General features: G+C 41.4%; 1 protein-coding gene across 12 annotated transcripts in view; it reads right to left on the bottom strand.

Annotated features, from left to right (window-relative positions):
- MBD5 (methyl-CpG binding domain protein 5) overlaps nucleotides 1-16,677 on the bottom strand; it is a 134,683-nt gene that overhangs the window by 81,526 nt on the left and 36,480 nt on the right. For 6 of the 12 annotated variants that reach the window (XM_080599203.1, XM_080599205.1, XM_080599214.1 and 3 more), the window contains exon 2: nucleotides 4,747-4,844. The gene's annotated coding sequence lies outside the window, so the exon portion shown is untranslated. Of the gene's footprint in view, nucleotides 1-4,746; nucleotides 4,851-16,677 lie in introns of those variants that run through there. The other 6 variants (XM_080599210.1, XM_080599212.1, XM_080599213.1 and 3 more) reach the window with 1 other exon arrangement.

Here is a 16,677-nt window from a genome sequence, read left to right as displayed (position 1 = left end):
CCAAGTTTTCAAAATGGAAAGCCCTTGCAGTATGGGGTATTTATTTATAGTACCTGCCTCAATAAAACACCAGCCCGTATTTGATTTGAAAATTCTTTCGGAAGGCCCATCTGGAAAAGAAAGGGGGACCACTAAAAAAAAACCCACTGCTCTGGTGAAATGTGACAAACTTGGCAGAAGAGGTCAAAATAAATAATGAAATTCTGCTAAGACAAAGAATGACTTATTAAATCTATTATATTTAGAACATACATTAAAGTTCAGCTCTAAAATATACCTAAAAGTATTATATATATAATATACCTAAAAGTATATTATAGAGCAATATAAACATATGTTTTCAAAAATTCTGTAGAAGTAACTTTCAAATTAAGTAGGTTTCCCTTTATTAAATTTATGATGGCATAATTTGTTTTTATCTTGTATTACAGAAAACTTGGACTTTCACTAAAAAATATCCTTTCACATTAAAAGATGAGTGAGACACGGAAATTTGATTGTTCTCAGGAAAACATCAGGGCCTTAGAAAAGACAACTGGGCTCCCTGGTTTTAATGAGAATTCAGGAAAAGCCGTCCCTCAATCTGGACTGCAGACTGCTCTAAGAAGGAGAATGATGCAACAACACTGCTCCTTTTCTGTCTTAGACTAATCGCAGTGAAAACATGAGGAACGACACAGTTTAAGACAAACTATTTAGAGAGGCACTGGGCGAGCACCGCCAAGCCATACGTTATATACTTCAGAATAATTAAACAGATGTATAAATTCTGACGTTTGGATAGCGAGGCCTGGTTCTGCACAGCGATACATCACGAGTCCCAGCATTATGCAGCTGAGAAAGTTCTCGAGGACTACGCGGCTTGCAGCTGGAGACGGCACATGGGACTAAACACGTCTATCATTTTATTGCACAATATAAAATTCTATCAAGCTACCAGAATTTTCCATGTACTCTTTAAAATACTCAAGAAACAGATGTACGCCTCACCCTCACTTCCCAACCTTGCATAAACAGTTCCCTATTTTATTAATGCTGGATTTCTCTAATACACTGCTGCACCCTTCGATGTGATGAACAAGAAAAAAACCCGGGGACTCGTAATGCATAATTCTGGTTTCTTTCACATGCTGAAATAAATAGCACAAATCAATAAGTGCCATCTCAGTTTATGGATGAGGAAATCCAGCGTTCATGCTAAGACTGCTATACGTGCATTAAAAACACCCATAAATTCCAAACTGTCTTCTCCTACACAACTTCAACCTTTTTGAAACATACGGTTTTTGAAACGTAAAATTTCAACGCGCAGACGCTCCGTAGCAAGGACACAGTTTGGGAAGGCTGAGCTTTGCATCAGGGTTGTGGGTAACCTTTGCAGCAGGAGGCAGGCTTTGCTCCTCCACGGCACTTCGGTCCCGTTGAAACAGCTACAGGACAGCAGCGGAGCATGGCAGAATGCACGGCCTCCAACACCTACCTGCAGACATGGCCTGCGAAACAGGGGCGTAAGTCCAGAGCCTGAACGGAACTGAAATCTGGGAAGGTAAGGGAAATTTGGGAACACTGCTACTGTGCAAGGATGGATAATGAAATAGAAACTAGCTGGTATTGGAAATTACTTGGATGAGCGAGAAAGAAAATGAAGACAAGATGGACATATACGACAGAGACAGGACAAGAGACACACAAGGAGTGAAAAGTGTAAAAACGGCTCGGTAGGAAACCAGAATTGGAAACCAAAAGGAATGGAGAAAAGAAAGAGGAAAAGAAAGAGGGATGCAAAAGGAGGATGCCAAGGCCCACTATCCTTTCAGTTCCTACACTTCTGATGAAAAATCACTGTTTCTGCTCTCTCCTCAGGGAAAGAATCTTCACGGACTGTGAGAACCCCACTCCTGGAGCCACTGTAACGAGTACAAAAACCCCAGCAGCCCACCAGAAGAGTCGGAAAGGAAAGCTCCTAGACGTAAAAACGTTTCTGCAACATGCTGTGGGCGTCACAGGCTGGGTTTTGTCGGAGTCGTAGAGAAAACCTGTTGTTAGAAAGTACGGTAACAAACAAAGGCAAGTTCCTCATTGTAGTCTCATAGCCAGGTTTGAAAATTGTTCGGTACAGATCTGGAACCACACTGAACAATTAAAAATACGAAACAGCCGCACACTGATGAAATGCCATCTATTTAATGCACGGATTCCCTTTTATAGGGAAAAATAACATGTTATCATGTAAATAAAGGCTGCATGATAATGTGTAAGGTACAAGTGGGTGAAGCAAGGTCACCAAGGTTTTGAAGCATTAGCCTGCAAGCACAGTAATGCGTATTAAACATGGAGAGCCCCTACATTTAAAAATAGATCAAATGGAATAGAAACAGTGTCTGCACGTACCTGAGCAGCTGTGAACAGGTTAGTACTGGCAGGCAAAGAGAGCGCAAAATAAAAGCTAAGAAGCTTAGAATGAGAGCTAATTGTTTTTTTGCATGTTTTTATTTTTATTTTTTTTTGATTTCGTAGAAGCTTTCTGAGGTTTATCCACACGTACGTATTAAAACTTCAGGGAAATAACTAGTAAAACATTAACCTTCCAGACATGCTTCCCCCGTCCCAGTTTTTCACAGGCAAAAACCATTTCTTATTAACTCAAATGCGAACGTGGATAATCGTTCCGCTGTATCTTTACCAAATGTCACAGTTCCCCAGTTTACAACAACTGAAATCCTACTAAAAGGCTATTCTTGAAGGAAACAGCAGCAACAAAACACAAAATTTAACTTCAGCATGGCAGAGGTATAAATGACCTCTCTCAGCTCAGCGCTGTTTATCTTGTAAATGAACAGGGTCTTCCATTCTGGGGTTAAAAGAAAAAAAAAAGAAAAGAGAACTGCCTTCATTTCTTTCTTAATTTGAGCCTTGCTTTAACAAACAGCCACTGTTTGTTTCCTTATTTTAGGTCATGTCATTCAGTTATGCATGCCACACTTTTTAACTCTTTCCCATCTGCTGTTCTCTTCCAGCATCATCTGGGAGCTGGGAAAACCTAGGGCGAGGCAAAACCTGGTGGAAGCAGGGCTGCCTTAGCCCAGGTACCACCGCCGGTGTCCGCAGCACGTAGTGACATACGTGAGTCACGCTGCTTCAGTGCCTTGCAGTTAAACGTGGGCTGAGAAACCACCCGTTAAGGGAAGAAAAAAAACAAACAAAAGAAACAAAAAGGGGGGTGGTTCATACGAAACCTCCGACTTATGTAAGACGACACTCTACAGGAAGTAAAGCACAAATACATTGCACACGCTACGTAAACGGGGGACTTTATTTCTGTAACAGGGAAGTGAGACGTGTCTCTGCCCCTGGGTGTCCCAGCCCTGAACCTCTGTCAGCCAGGTCCGAGCTTACCGCGCAGTTCCAAGCGTTCCCTATTCATACTGCTCGAAAAATCGGCAGTAAAGATCTGCAGAGCATAGATCTTTCACAGCAGACCGTGGCTGCCCAGACATGCATAAAGGAAGAAAGTTAATTCTGAATACCACACAAACTTTGCACCAAGTAGCTCCGTTTTTACAGTACGGCATCACACGGTGTCGCACTGCAGGTGAAGAGAGTATCACTGGTGCCACAGCATCCTAACAGCACGAAGTTTTATTCTTCAGATAAATAGCCAGTGAAAGCCATTCAAAGTTCAGACTTTGAGAACTAAGTAAGGAGAACTAAGTTGGTGAACTTATCCCGTCCTCCTATTCAAGAGGATTTCACACACTTCATTTTGAAAGTCTAAGATGAAGTTGCTGCATTCATGAGTTCAAAAATGAAGCTGTACCCTCATTTTGGACTTGTCTACTAAAACAAAAAAAAGGCAAATATGTAAATTTCAAGTGAATTAAAGTGCCCCATTAGGAGTTCAATTATATTCTGAAATTACATCTTAATTGGTTTGCTCATAGCTGAGCTGTACAGCTAACCAAAAATCTACTACCATATAATCATCACTAAATTTCAGATATTGCCACACATTAAATTAACAGCAGATAATGACTGGGAAAATTAGCTCTATTTCCATAACAGAAATATTCTTCCCACATTACCTGACGTGTCGTATATAGTTGGTTTCATAACAAATAGACAAAATAATAGATGGGGAACTCTTCTGAGTAGCTGACATCTCTTTTGGTGATTAAAAGTCCACATACTCAAAATGCCCAGTCCAAGTACAGTGGGCATCAGATTCACGTCTCTAATTAACTAATATCTAAAAAGAAGTTGTATCTCTAAAATCCCACAGAAAACTTTAACGGATTGACCACCGTTTTACTGCGTGCCTTGCTGGCTTTTTCACCCTGCTTAACTCTTTTTTTGAGAGGTAATCCCCACCCTAAAATACTCTTCAGATTTTGACATATAAGGTATTCCTGGCCACGATCAGTATCACACACAGATATAGCAAATCATCTGTGGTACAAAAAAGGCTCTTGCTAAAGAAAGAATAAGGAATAACTTTAATAATATTAAATGCACAAAAAGCAAGATAAGGATTCACATTCTTGTAACTGAAAAAACATGAGCACCTTTCATATAGCTTATTTTTCACATTAGCAGGATAAATAAACTCACTAGAAAAAAACTTTAAACTTTCGGAAGCAAAGCCAGGCTCCTGTACGCCAGCTGCTGTTAATTTATCTTATTTTTGAGTACAACAAGTATATAACTTATTACTCGCATACAAATACAAAATACAGATGTTTTACTTACCTTTGCTGTCTGAAGGACACAGATTTCAAGGATCTTGTCTGTAAACGATATATTCTTCAATATTTATACCTCCAATGACCACCATCGTCAACAAGGATCTGAAGGAAAACGCCACAAAACAGCACATAAGCCAGGGTAGTTGCAACTAGCCTTAGATTTTTAGAATCTATTCATTGAGAAGGCACAAGCTACAATAGCGTACTGTATACAACGCGTGACTTTATTAGGTGCTGCTAAAAACAACCAGCGTGATGGCCATTCCGTGGGAAGGCGTTTATCTACTTGAGGCGTATCGCAATTAACCCACGTTAATATATTTAAGGTTAAATACATGAAACTTTGGGAATTCACTGTTTTCACAAGAAAGTAATGACACCAGTAATCACTCCATGAGTTAAAGATTACAAAAGAGAAATTCCGCTGCAACACGAGACCAAGTTTGGTACCCACTGCAAGTCAACACTCCCAGGCCCAGCGCACACAACCTTAAGCCCCGACTGTATCTGTGGAACCACCGCGTGCTGCGACACTGCTGAAATCTTTCAGTCTTCATTTAGCAACAGATGCCATTAACTAGAAGGCTAATCAAGTCAAAAAGCTTTTGCCTTGTAAATAATTTTATCCTCTCCTGAGCGGCTTCCATTTGGTTCTCCCTTCTCGGGTTGCGGAGGAATCCCACGCTGGGCAGGGGCAAAGGAGAAACTTAGGCTGACTTCAGCCAAGGTAGGACCAGAGCAACAACAAAACTCAACACAGGCAACTCATTCATCTTGATTTTATTTTTTAGCACGATTGATCTGTTTACTCGTTTCTTTCTTTGCAAGCCTGGACCATCCAAGTGTCAGCAGCCAGGACACGCGGGGAAGGTGATCGGATCACTTAGCGCTCTCCATGGACCATCCAGGCTGCTAGAGCCAAAGTAGTCAAATGCCTCAAATACCAAAAAGACTAAAGTTTGCCTTTCGCAATGGATAAATAATTTCATCTCAGCTTCACGGTAATACTTTATCTGAAATGACCGTGTTTGTTTCTTCTGACGTAAATCAACCCCCCAACGCCCATCAGCTCTGAACAAACACCTTTCAGATCGACTTCCTCAAAACAAGTTACCAAATACTTAAACTGGCACTCTCTCTCCTTTTTCTATTGCTCCAAAAATTTTAAATAGAATATATATAAATATATATTAGAAAAATAACCATCAGATCTGTCCCTGAAATAAGTCGTATAGGCTACCAGGATTACGCTAGGTCTTTTTTTCTAATGAAGAATATGAAAAAGAAATTGGATGTACGCTGCGCCTTGATGCTTGCCAAGCTCCGAGCTGACGGATTGCTCTGGGGGAAGGTTCCAGATAGAAAATCACCTTCTCAGGGTATTAAAAAGTGGCCGCGTGGGAACTGAAAGCGACCCTGCTCCAGCACACTGCCACCAGGCTTTCAGCTACCACCTACCACAGGGTCGAGGGGCAGGACAGGAATGGAAAAAAGCGTTTCCAAGAACCTAAGGCTAGCAAAGGGCCCCCAGGGGCAGCGAAGGAGGTTGTCGAAGCAGGCTGTGCGACAGCCCTGGGGACAGCCTGCTCCTGACGCTCGCTGTGGGCTCCACAGAACTGCTCCGTGGCCACGACATTAGGGAAGGTGACAGGACAGCAAACCCCAACCAACGCCATCGGTGGCTTCTACCTCAGTAGGTCTGCGTGCTGTGCAGGCGTGACATAGGCCTGGCTTCAGCTGTACTTGCCTTGTTTTATACACCAAACCAACACAGTCAGAGGGCTGGAGTGGTGTGGAAGCCAAAATGGAATCCATCAAGAGCTCAGTTTACCAGGCTCCGAATGGAAGATGCTGCTCAGTGGTTCGGGAGCAGAAAGCCTACCTTCCGCCAGTCGGGTCTGGGGACGCAAGCTGCGCTGAGGACTGGAGGAAAAAACATGCTTTAAAGAGAGAAAACACACCGCGGAGCAACTGCGGGGAAACAAATGCAACCTCTCATTGCGCCACTTTAAACAATCATTTTTCAAAGCGGTTCAGAATCCGTGAGTTGTTTTCCCTAAAAGGGACTTTGCACATCTAATACGGTGTTGAGGCTTTCTATCAATTGCCCATTAAACTCAGCCTCCAATTTTCTTAAGTTGAATCATATCCAAAGCTCCAGAGAATTTTTAAAGGCCACTGAAAAGATTTTGCCTGGCGAGTAGCTCATTCTCGCTTTGCTGTTTGTGTTGATGGATGCTCCTTTTTCCTTTTTCTTGTTGGCGCTGAACTGCACAACCGAAATCCAGACCCTTGAACTCCACTCCCATTGCAGATGTTATTCCTGCTCTGATTTAATCGTCTTTCTCTCCTACAAAGCTGCAATAATTGTGAAGATATCATTAATTTTGTTCTAATAACCTCACAGCCTTCTGGAAGGAGTTGGAACGTTGCGTTAAAGGGAAAAAGTTTCTTCTGTGTTGAAGCATGTTTCAGGGGAAGCTTGTAAACCTCCTGGGGCCTGCTCATTTTACTGCACAGTACCAAACACTGAGTTATTTTTTCCTCCATATGATTTTATCATCATCTTAGCAGCCAGGAGGAGTCAATATAATCTCATCTCCCATTATGTGAATTTACCAATGAAATTAAAATATTGTTTCTTCTTAACAGCACGTTATCTTATTTACAAGATCCGATTCACGTATGTCATTTGACACTGACACAAAGGAGACACCGTTACGCGGCACTGGAAATAAAGGGACGCTCATAAACAAGACTCAAAGCAGGCATTTTCCATCTTAAGGAAATTCTACATTATCTTTTCCTTAAGTTCTCTAGCACCTTGCTTTGAATGTTGTTCCTCTAAATATCCCGGAGTATGAAGATTTGGTTCCACACGACTCTGCACACTAGTCTGGTGCCAACCCACAAAACATATGTCTCTGCTCAAATGCAAGAAGCTGTTTTGATTTTTTTTTTTTTTAAATTTTCTTCCTGGACTGGAGACAAAGCATTTTATTTAGATACAACTCAACATTTACATTCTTCTGAGACACAAAACTTTCTAAATCCCTGAATATATTTTGTTAACTTATTCCCAAATAGCAACTTCAAAGAAGCTAAACCATCTGAACACATCATAATAAACAAAGCAAATGCTCATCAATCACTGGGAAATATAATAAATCGGGTTTAGATATTTTTTATGTTTGTGGGTGCTATTAAGTCTTAAAACCCTCAGATTTATTTTTAACCTAAGCATTTTATTGCACAGCTATGTGAAAACATCAATATGTTTTTCTAACGTCGTTAGCTTTCCATTTGTTCCCACCGTAAATAGTTCCTGTACGCTATTTCTGTATTATTTGGGATAAGGTACATTTTCCGCTATAAATATTGTTGAGGCAGAATAAAGTATTGTTCAAACATTTTACAAAGTAACTCAAACTCCGAGCGTTATAGGAGTAGACCACCCTGATCCCTCGACTGGGTTTTGGCCCCATCCAGAGCTCCGAGGAGGAAATCTTGCTGCTCTTGGCCCCGTGCTAACCGTCCGCATCCACCCTGCTCCGGGAGTTTGCCTTTAATTAGAGTATCACAAAAGCAAACAAAAGACACTGTAACCTCAGGAATTAAATATTTGCATTTGCTTCAGCAAATTAGCTTCTTGAAAGAGCCAAATTCTGCACCGGCATAAATCAAAAGTAACTTTGATGAAGTTACATGCGTTACTTTAAATTACACGGACTGAAAAACACGCTTGAGCTTCATACAGATGTTTAGGCACTAAAAGAAACCCATTAGCTAGAACAGGTGCAGAATTTCATACCACTTGCTTTTAGATAAGGGAATGAGCGCAAGAGGCACTGCTACACGAACGCTCCAAAGGCTTGCGGTCTCCATCAGTCACTTGCCCTGGGGAGGTACGTTGTTGGTAGTTGTAAGAAAAAACCTGCGCTATTACAAAGATTATTTCACCCCAAGATAAACGTACATAGAAAACGTTAGAAACTGCTATGTATAATATCCTTATAATGTTTAATATCCTGTATAATATCCTTATAGTCGTATGCAGGTTAACTAAAAGTCTATTTTTTTTGTCACTTTTTTCAAGTGACAAATTTAAGGACTAGTAGATTTGAAATGCACGGAACAGATCTTCGTTTTCCAGCTTTCCATTTTTTATTTTTTTTTCCCAAGACACACACACACGTGTACTGGGAAACCCACTTGATACACGCAGTGGAACAGAAAGACAGAAGCAGCACAAGCAGCGCACAAAGCACAAACCCAGAACACGGTTACAACCTCTTGGTTCAGAAGCCCCAGGATGACTGAATTCAGTTACAAAGGCATGCCATTGGAAAACAATTAGAGAAAAAGCATCAAATTTATTGTTTCACAACGATGCAGAAAAGGCAGCTTCAGTGTTTTTTTAAATTAATAGATTAAAGCAAGAAATAAATAAATGAGCCTGTCTTGTCTTGGCTTTGTCAGAGTGCAGCAAGCACTAGTGAGATCACCTAACTGATGACCGTTCCAATACTCTCTCAAGAATGAGCTTCGTCCTGCTTTTAACCATTATTTACCATTTTATTGACACCAATATAACAGAACTTCCTGATCAGCGTTAGGAAAAAGAAAACGTTTTAAGTGAAAGTTCAAGAGCCTCCCGAATCCCGCCGCCAGCACGCTGCAGGAGGGAGCACAGGTAAATCCTCCACTGAGACCGCCTGACGTGCAGCCATGCCCTGGAGGACAGCAAGACCTCAGGCTGTGCATCTCTGGAAACTATAAAAGTACTTGAGCCTGTTTAAAGCACTGGATAAACTAAAGAGAAAAAAAAAACCAAAACCCTGTAAAAAGCCCTGAAAGTTTTGAATCGATTTGCTTTGTGTCTCAGCGGCCTCTGAACGGGGCCGCCCTACCAATGCCTGTCCCATGGGCAGCGATGGGAAGATGTAATCGAAATTGCGGTGCTTCGTCAGGTAGGAAGGAAGGGGAGAGGCTGAGAGACCAGAGCACAGAAAACCAGGCAGAAAAGCCCTGCTGGGTGACGGACGCTCACTCTCATCCAGTCCCAAACCATAAGGGCTCTGGGCCTCAGCTCGCACGCAGCGCTGCAATTCATTAGCTTACAGACTTCGAACATCCAAAAACATACACACATAAAATCATGAGAACCAGGGCTATGAACATCCAAAAACATCTACAAAGTCACGAGAACCAGGGCTCTGGTCTTGCAGGCCACCTCTGAAGGAGCCTAACGTTTTCACATTGCTCGTGCAATTGTATCAAATCCTGCTTTTAAGAAGCGCAATAAAAAAAACCATTAGCCTTTGGCCTGAATTGCGTACTAGAACAGAATTCCCAAAGGCTGACGAACGCTGAGTAACACACGTCCCAAGGAGCACAGCACCGCGAGCGAACGGGACCGAGCCCCGTCGGTGTCTGGTGCTGGTGCGCAGGAAGGCTGCAGCAAGGCTTACGTCTAACTGTGATACGGGGGGGGGGGGGAATATCAGAGCTAAAATATATATATTTTAAAACCGAACTAAATGGAAATGAACCCAGCACCAGACCTTTTTGAAGTGGAGCTTAAGGTCAGCTTTTCACTAGGGGCTTGTTGCCTTGCAGCTGCCCTCACCCATGGCTCCGGTGGGCTCGGGCTCTCCCTTCGTGCCAGCCCTGGCTCTCAGCAATTGTTTTTTCGTTTTTTCAAGCTCTGAAAATGAGTAGGGTTTATTAAATATACAGTGTATTTGTAATTAAGCAACCATTGTTGAAGTAATGAGATCCATGAGATCTATTCACATTTCACCCAAGTACTCTTTTGTAGCCTGGCTTATTAAAATATCAGCTGAGAGATCAGTCACAGAAACCTCACCTTTCACTGCTCAAATCTGTCGAGGCCTTATCTACAACCTCACAAAAAACTGTTTTTGACCATTTAAAAATTTCCAAACACAAGAGAAAACACTTTGCATCTACACTGCCATTCATCCAAGCATCTAGTGTATCTTAAAATACACTCTCAAATGTAATTTATTTCCCAAGTCACGTGAAGATGGCAGAATTCTTACTTTACTAACCCAAAACTGCAGCGGAGTGATTTAGTGACTCCTCAAGTTCCTGGTACGTTGGTGATATAGATGGAAAAAAAAACAAACGAAATTTCTGTCAACTGTAATCTTGTCGTTATAACACTGTGAAGATGGTTCAAAGTCTTCCGAAAATGTGAAACCACATAAATCACAAAAAGTGAATGAAAGGAATAGAAATACTATCTAGATTTTATTTTTGGATTGAAGATAGAAAACAGAAAATTATTTTTTGTAACTGTGCAAGCATTACTGTGCTTTACTGAGCAATGTTCTTCCTCTTCTGTTTAGATGGCTCCACAAATATTCACCTCCGATTCGTGGCAGTTGATAGCCCTCTAACAGCCTTTTATAGCTCCAGGGCAGCCTATGCCTCTAACAAATCTGTAGAGAACTGATGTTACAGTAATAATTTTTCTAAACATAGAACTAAAGGCTGAAGGAAGTCTATTACAGAACCGTAGATACAAACCTTTGGTTTTTGAAAGGCTATTTCCTATCGGTACTTACACTTACAACTTACAAAGGTGTTACGAGTGGACTGAAGTTCTATTTTTGGGTGACGTTAAGAAAACTATGCACTGACATTAACTATTATAAAATAATTAGTGTTCTTGTGCTTTCTGACACTGTATACCAGAAATCATGCCACTGAACCAAAACTGAAAGGATACTCCACAGCACATAAAACCCTGACATCTTTTCAGGGACTACCTTTGAAAACAGAAAAAAATGGCAGTGTCGAGCCTCAATTGTTTGAAAAAAGATTCTTCTCCAAAATTACATTAGAAACATTTAGGAGAGACACAAAATGCTAGAAATTTAAGAACGTATGAATCTGTGGTGATCGCAGCAGAAGAAAAGCAAATCCATCTCTCTTCAGATATGCCTCTCGTTTTATTTTCTGTCTTCTTTGAAGAACAGAAAAGACAATCAAATGCAACAGAAAAATTGTATTAATTGGCTGATATTGCAAGGGTTTCCATTCAACAGTATCTTTCCATTCATTTAGCTGAAGCTTAATTACTCAGTGCAAACTGCAAAGCTTTATACCATGTTTCAGAAACCAAGAGGCAGAGTGCTACTGCTTTGTAGAAAACTGGGTACCAAAGGAGGAAGGCTGCAGGGATATCACTAGAGCACCAATAACACACCCGATAGCACCAACAACATGCAGTATTCTGGATAGCAACAGCCCTCTTTAACCTCTAGCCAGACTCTCAAGAGAGCTCAATACCCTGTTGTGCCAGCTGACTTTCCTACCTGACATAGAAAACAAACAAAACCAACCAAAAACCTAAAAAAACCCCACAAACATGAAAGGAAGAGGCACGTGGGGTCATGGCACTGCAAGAAACAGGGTGGCAAAGGCAGCTGGAACGCAGCGTGGGTGTGTGGGCATATACAGAGCTCCTGACGTGCGGCAGGGGATTCAGAGCAGGGCACTGCTAAATCCTCAAAAAGCATTCCAGGTAGAAGATTTAAAATGGAGATTCTCCCCCTTACTTCATTTCATCAAATGCGTTGTTTTTTCCATTCTTGGATATTCACATAACGAAACAGAAGTGAAAGAGGAGACCATTATTAAAACAAGAGTCACTGGGTTTCCACACGCAACATACTCGGAGCCGCACAAATAGGTGAGCTGCTCTGCCTGGGTAGGGGTACCGCCGAGGCCGAGGACTTCCCCTGCGTTTGCACAAGTCTGTGTTCTCCCAGTCATCGCAACTGACTTAAAAACATATGTTTCTGTGGATGTGTAAAAACACTCAGTTTATATACATTGCAGTAAGTCTTGGTGAAATTGAAAAACTCCTGCCTTGGGAACTCCCGCACAGCACCCGCTTCAACATTTAACACAACTAAACTAGCTGGCTTGACACCAGTAAGTCAAACTACATGGGTGTTTCCATGAACTTGTGAATATCTTACTTAATTTTAAAGAAAGGAACCAGAAGGAAAGAAGGGCTATGAAACATGCTACAATAAAATTTGAGAACTGCAGCTATCAGGATTTATTTCTGCATGTTACCTTCAACAGGCAACTGCTAGTAAGTGCGTACAGTTTCCCAGAACAAGGAGTATTTTTGCCTACGTTTTATCATCTCTACTTTTCCAACAGATTTCTCTTTTAATGGAACTCCCAACTTACTTTACAAGTGCTCCAAACCCCTACAAGATTTACCAGACGCATTTCTTTATGTTAGGAGGGCACGTTCACCAAACTGAAATCGAGTAAGACTTTTTGTAAAAGATTAAAATGTTTTTAATGTGTGTATGCAAATACATAAGCCTGACCCCACTCTGTCAGCCTCCTATATACCTACTACTCTGTCTGCTTTCCCTTTCCCCTGACGTCTGGAAAATAGGATGGACAGAAGGGCCGCACACCTCCTGAGGCAAACATGCTACCAGCTGCTGCCAGGGATACCGAAGAGGAGGCACCGCAGGTTCTGACAATGGGAAAAAAAACAAACAAACATGAAAGGTAAGGAAAAGCAGATGAAAGCTGGGGACATGCCCTCAATACCAAAACCTCTCATTGTCTGAGCGCTGCTTTGAAAAAGACCCCTAGAACACAGGAAAGGTTTTTCTAAAGACAAGGAACAGCTCTCAAAAGCAGGAATTAAACAGGAAATGACAGGAGAAAACAATTCTCTAGCTGGTCAGGTAAACCGGTATACGCTTTGTGTTTGCTTCTAGAAATGCTAGAGAAAAGTTGGGAAAGTGATTTTTTTTTATCCTGCTGTATAAACTAAATATATTAACGTATGTGTATGTTAATTATTTGGATATGTTTACATATGCATATGTTAATACATATATGCTATATATACATAAACGTGTAAACATCCATACAACGTTTAAGCTCAAAGTACAGACCATATTTACTATTTCTTTTTCCTCTAATAACGTAAGAAAGATTTGCGGCCCTCCCCTAATTACAGTGCTTTTAAAAGCGCGTACAAGTATCCCGTTCTGATTGATTACTATCAGGAACAATGAGCATCATTTTCCAAAACTTCATTTCTTCCTTTTGCCAAACTTAGATCAGCCGCCATTTAGCTGATGATTCAGGAGCATCCACAGAAGGCATCAGTCGCAATTTAGTTACATGGGGCTAATTTAATAAAAAATACCTTGTAAGATGATTGCATTACTAACAGAAAGGAATCTATCTTCCTTTTCAACTGTGCATGCAGTATGGACAGATCAGTCCCATGGAACCTGCAGATCACTCTAACAAACTTCAGAATACTTCTCAAATGCAATGATGTCATTTTTTTAAGAAGGGAATTTATTTCAAGTTATGCTCGTATTCTTTCCTTGCTTAAATAAGAGATAAAATCCTACCTTCTTGATAGACAGATTTGCTAGACACATTAAAAAAAGCTTTAGTAGTTTTATTATTTAAAAACAACCAAAAAAAAGTCATAATTCTGGATGGACATGAGTTTTTTTTTTTAAAAAAACAATTTGGCAGCCATATTTATTGGAGGGGAGATTAACAACAGCGTTTCTGTGTGTCAAACCTACTGTGCCATTTAATCAGCTTAGTTGGGCTGTAGATTTGCAATATTAACGAAGTGGACTTGGGCATCAGGCATGGCTTGTTGCTGTACGGCTCCAGCTCGGCACCCAGCCTGAGTCGTGCTGTCCAACACCTCTGGTTAAGATGCATCCAGTTAAGAACTCATCTCTATTCTTCTCTAGAGGAAAGATCATCTTCTATTAAAGGCCCTGGCGATGTAGGCAACTTCTGAATGGACCTTCCAGCTCTGAAGATGCCTCTAATGCAGCTTTAAAAATTCTGGCTTTAGCCTGCTGTTCCTTTTGATATTTCTGCCTTTATCAGTTTGGTCTTCGTCATTACTCGTTCCATCTTATCATTGCTAAAGAAAAGCTTTCACAGAGACTGCCTTATTCCTCCGAAGGTTTTGAGAAGCACCTCTCTGTGTCAGTGGCACCATTATCACATGGCGCCATCTCCACAACAGGCTCATGGACAATTAAGTCAGAAGCAGATAAAAGCAGTATTTTCTTCCTACTTGGCTGAAATGGGGTTTGGAAGTTCTTTGTAAAGAAAACGACCTTGTTAATTTTTAAGACACCCCCCAGGAGAACCACAATCATCACTTCCCTGTCTCACAGTCGTCAGGAGGAATTACAAGGATTACATTGCTTAACTTCCTTAGCATCCAGACGTATCAGGTATGCAGTTTGTCTCTTCGCAGTCTACCAGCAGAAGGAGTATTCATAGTAAATGCTGTTTTATGAAAGTAATTGATAAGACAGGTTACTCTCCAAGAAAGGGAGATGAAGTGTCTGCATTCCTGCAAGGCCCTCTTGGGGCAGCAGAGAGGCATCGGAGCCCAAGGAAAAGTGTTTTAAATCTTAAAAAGATTTAGCTATTTTTGTTATGCGGGACAAAATATCACGTAACAGCTCTTCTCCGAATGCAGAGAGCAAACACGTAGGAGGTTTGGGGGCAGGCTGGTCTCCGGTTTCAGCCAGGCTACACTGCCTTCCCCGGCTGGTAGCGCACAACCCTCACATTACTGAATTCATCCCAACGCTGCTCCAGTTCAGAGAAGAGAAGAAAGTACAGAGAAAATAACCTACATTTACGGTTATCTTACTGATAACGAAAATAAGGTGATACCGATAGCTGTAACGATGTCAAACAAATTTAGAAAACACTCTCGTCTTCAGCTCGATCGAACCAATCTGAGGAAGTTCTGCAGGATCCAGAGCACGCATCCTCTCACCCCACCAAAAAGAAACACAACTGGAGATAATGCTACAACTGGTTTTGCTTTTCTGAAAGGAAAGATGTTTTAGACATCAAAAGCTACAGAAAGCTAAGTGAAGAGTATCTGTGTCAAAATATGATACTGTTAAAAATCATCACTTATTTAATCTATTACGTAGTTTAAATTCAGGATTTGGGTTTGTTATTTCTTTCCCTCCTGTTAGTGGTTAGCAGACCACAAATACACAAACACTGCCTGCTTTTTCAGAATGATTCTAATCTCAACGAAAACAGCCCAAATTACTGGTGGAATCACCATCTGCGTCCTGCTGACGGTACACAAAGCGGCGGTGCTTATACAGTCGAAAAAGAAAGCAAAACTCCGAGAACTTCATTTCTTCCTCCCTTCTTCTCTACCCACTGCAGCCCAGTTTTTAACCCCTTCTTTTCCCCCTACCTGAAACCTAAATGCTGAGCTATTGAGGTCTTTTTACTCCGACGAAGTGGCACTGAAGGCAGTGAGCAGAGACCTCCTAACATGGACTCGTTGGCACCGCGAGCTCCCGACGGCAAAGACTGTGCCCTTGGCTCTGTCGGGCTGCGCAGAGCCCAGGCACCATCACAGCAGCTCCCAGGGATGCAGAGATTCACACTCACGCCTCAAAAATTGAATACATTCTTTTATATACCCATACGAGATTATTTTACATTGAGTGGTTAAGCTGAAGGAAAGAAGCAGGAAAAAAGGAAAAATGGATAAAGAGCCTTTGTCCTAAACCCGTTTTTTCTTTGCTTTCTTTGGAAGACTCGTCTAAAAAACCACTACTGTTGCAGAATGCTCTTTCATGACATTTAGCCTTAATCTTCTCTCTCTTCATTTCACTGCTTTATTTCTAGCTGTAAGCCCCTATGCTACCCCGAATATTTCCTTTTTATCTTTAGCTGTTTACAATTTCAGATATATGGAGGCTGTTAAGTCTCGCCTTGCCCTTTCTCTTTTCTTCTCCTTTCTATTCCGTTGTTTCCTTAAGAGACCGGACAAAGGCGCGTTCAGGTGCCTCTGACAAATAAGGCACGGCACCATTTTAGCCCAGAAGTA

Source organism: Anser brachyrhynchus (genome assembly GCF_964034855.1).
Source record: "Anser brachyrhynchus genome assembly, chromosome: 7".
Classification (NCBI taxonomy): Eukaryota; Metazoa; Chordata; class Aves; order Anseriformes; family Anatidae; genus Anser; species Anser brachyrhynchus.
Note: the sequence above shows the minus strand (reverse complement) of the source record. Positions and strands in the feature narration are given on the sequence as shown.